The sequence below is a fragment of the Syngnathus typhle genome, unplaced genomic scaffold, assembly GCF_033458585.1.
Source record: "Syngnathus typhle isolate RoL2023-S1 ecotype Sweden unplaced genomic scaffold, RoL_Styp_1.0 HiC_scaffold_356, whole genome shotgun sequence".
NCBI classification, from domain to species: domain Eukaryota; kingdom Metazoa; phylum Chordata; class Actinopteri; order Syngnathiformes; family Syngnathidae; genus Syngnathus; species Syngnathus typhle.
In genome coordinates this window covers 2501-6128 of record NW_026872260.1, presented here as the reverse complement: position 1 = coordinate 6128, position 3628 = coordinate 2501, and positions in this window count along the sequence as shown.

The window sequence follows — 3628 nt, the reverse complement described above, 5'->3', positions numbered from 1 at the left end:
TCCTTCTGGAGCTCGCCTAAGTGCCAACGGCTCTTGCGCCGTAAAGTGTCCGCTTTGTCTGGTTCCCTCGGTCGGCCACAAACGGCGAAAAATCAGCCTCTCCTTCTGGAGCTCGTGCCAACTTTGGCGAATATTTTCTAAGTGCCAACGGCTCTTGCGCCGTAAAGTGTCCGCTTTGTCTGGTTCCCTCGGTCGGCCACAAATAGCGAAAAATCAGCCTCTCCTTCTGGAGCTCGCGCAAGTGCCAACGGCTCTTGCGCCGTAAAGTGTCCGCTTTGTCTGGTTCCCTCGGTCGGCCACAAATAGCGAAAAATCAGCCTCTCCTTCTGGAGCTCGTGCCAACTTTGGCGAATATTTTCGAAGTGCCAACGGCTCTTGCGCCGTAATGTGTCCGCTTTGTCTGGTTCCCTCGGTCGGCCACAAATAGCGAAAAATCAGCCTCTCCTTCTGGAGCTCGTGCCAACTTTGGCGAATATTTTCTAAGTGCCAACGGCTCTTGCGCCGTAAAGTGTCCGCTTTGCCTGGTTCCCTCGGTCGGCCACAAATAGCGAAAAATCAGCCTCTCCTTCTGGAGCTCGCGCCAACTTTGTCAAAAAATTTCTAAGTGCCAACGGCTCTTGCGCCGTAAAGTGTCCGCTTTGCCTGGTTCCCTCGGTCGGCCACAAATAGCGAAAAATCAGCCTCTCCTTCTGGAGCTCGCGCCAACTTTGTCAAAAAATTTCTAAGTGCCAACGGCTCTTGCGCCGTAAAGTGTCCGCTTTGCCTGGTTCCCTCGGTCGGCCACAAATAGCGAAAAATCAGCCTCTCCTTCTGGAGCTCGCGCCAACTTTGTCGAAAAATTTCTAAGTGCCAACGGCTCTTGCGCCGTAAAGTGTCCGCTTTGTCTGGTTCCCTCGGTCGGCCGCAAATAGCGAAAAATCAGCCTCTCGCCCGTCAGGTACCAGGCGTTGGGGTACCAGGGGTAAGTGCAGTACCAGCTTTGGTCTGTTGGTGCGCCAGAGTACGATGAGTTGGTCCCCCTAGTCACTGTACTCATTACCTTTACCCCCAAATCGCAAAATATAGTCAGAACGAGTGTGGGGAACACAAGTTTTGGCCCCGAGAACCAGGCGGCTGGTGTCTCTAGCGATGTGTTCCCCCCCAAAAAGTGTTCACATGCTCGGACAGCGAACCTAGGAGCTACCGCAAAGCACTCTGGAAGTGCAAGAGCGAAAAATTTTCTAAGTACAAAAACTCTCGAAAATTTTCAAAGTGTCACAGTGCTCGAAAATTTTCAAAGTGCTACATGCTTTCCATCCAAGGAAGGAATAGTGGAGGACCGGCCGCCTCCTTAAACACAAGCCGGCGGAACGACGGGGAGGACCGGCCGCCTCCTTAAACACAGGCCGGTGGAACGTTTGGCAGAATTCTTCTCGTGGAGGACCGGCCGCCTCCTTAAACACAAGCCGGCGGAACGACGGGGAGGACCGGCCGCCTCCTTAAACACAGGCCGGTGGAACGTTTGGCAGAATTCTTCTCGTGGAGGACCGGCCGCCTCCTTAAACACAGGCCGGTGGGAACGGTTGGCAGAATTGCGTGACGGCCGCCTGCTCCCGGCGTCCGCACGTGAACGAACACCCCCTCCCGGGGACGGCCGTCTGCTCCCGACCGCCGTCCTTCACCCCCTCACCTTCCGGACCCCCGTCTGCTCCCGGCGGGCCTCCGAGTACCCCCACCTTCTCCCGAACTGACCGACAGGCAATGAGACCCGCCTTGGTAGGGCCCCCACCGGCCCCGGCTCGCGCCGGCGTTGGGTGGACGGTTCCTCCCCACTTGCGGGTCGCTCTCCACGGAGGACCGGTCGCCTCACTAAACATAGGCCGGGCGAAAATCTGCGAATGTTATACATCCAAGGAGGGAGGACCGGCCGCCTCCTTAAACCACCGGCCGGGCGAAAATCTGCGAATGTTATACATCCAAGGAGGGAGGACCGGCCGCCTCCTTAAACCACCGGCCGGGCGAAAATATGCGAATGTTATACATCCAAGGAGGGAGGACCGGTCGCCTCACTAAACATAGGCCGGGCGAAAATCTGCGAATGTTATACATCCAAGGAGGGAGGACCGGCCGCCTCCTTAAACCACCGGCCGGGCGAAAATCTGCGAATGTTATACATCCAAGAAAGGAAGGAAGGAGGGAACCGGCCGCCTCCTTAAACACAGGCCGGGCGAAAATCTGCGAATCTTATCCATCCAAGGACGGAGGACCGGCCGCCTCCTTAAACACAGGCCGGTAGGAACGGTTGGCAGAATCGCGTGACGGCCGCCTGCTCCCGGCGTCCGCACGTGAACGAACACCCCCTCCCGGGGACGGCCGTCTGCTCCCGGCCGCCGTCCTTCACCCCCCTCAGCTTCCGGACCCCCGTCTGCTCCCGGCGGGCCTCCGAGTACCCTCCCCTTCTCCCGAACTGACCGACTGGCACTCATGACCCGCCTTGGTAGGGCCCCCACCGGCCCCGGCTCGCGCCGGCGTTGGGTGGACGGTTCCTCCCCACTTGCGGGTCGCACTCTAGCGCCTCGGCCGCCGCGAGAGCGTGCGCTACGCGCCGCCCCCGCAGGCCTTGGCGCGACCGAACGGCAGCGAGACCGAGACGCCCCGAATCACCCACCTAGAGGAAATCAACGGAGGCCGAGCGCGCGATCCGATTGCGGCACGCCGCGTGGGTGTCCGCCGGCCGCGCCGGTCTACCGCGAATGCTGTTTCTCAAACCCTTGCCTAACCAGACGGCACCGCGGGATGTGTTGTCGCAACTCTGCTCGACTATCCGAATAGCCTTTCCCGACTACCGCGTTGCGGGAGGCGTCTTTCGTGCCGCCGGTGGCGTATGACCTTCCGCGAGAGGCGTGCGGGCTCGGGGGGGCCGCAACGACCGAGTCTGACTCGGACGGGGCGCAGCTTCCCTCCCGGTCACAGCAATAAGCGCCGAACGCAGCGTTGGTCACCAGCCACCCCGGCGGGTTCGTCGGGAGCGCCGGTACCCTTCCGTAGCTAGTTGCCAGCTGGCCACAGCGGGCCGCACCGACCGAGTCTGACTCGGACGGGGCGCAGCTTCCCGTCTGGGTGACAGCGGCGCTGAGGACGGCGGGGCGGCCGGAACCCCTTCGACCCCCCGGCTCCCACCAGTGTCGATCAAACTCCGCATCCTGGCCGTAGCGCGAGACCGGCGGGCCGCAACGACCGAGTCTGACTCGGACGGGGCGCAGCTTCCCGCTTGGGCCTCGGCGCGCGCGCCTCGCGCGGGCAAGTCGCCGGCACAGCGCCGCGCCCCCGACCCCCGCTTTACGGAAACGAAGCGAGCCTCAGCGGGCCGCAACGACCGAGTCTGACTCGGACGGGGCGCAGCTTCCCGCCTGGGTCATCGCACGTTCCCCCAGCTCGGGCCTGGGAGGCCGACGCCTTTCCCCCGGACCACCGCCGTGCCCGCACGGTTCATCCTCGGCCCCCGCTGGCCAAGCCCGACCGACGTGCCACCCCCGTTGCCGAGTTCGCTCTTCCCGAGCTTCGTCCCCAACCCTCACGCGAGCCGTCCGTCCCCCGAACCGACCGACGGGAGCCGCTTGCCAAGCGACGTCAGCGTCAGCGTCCTACG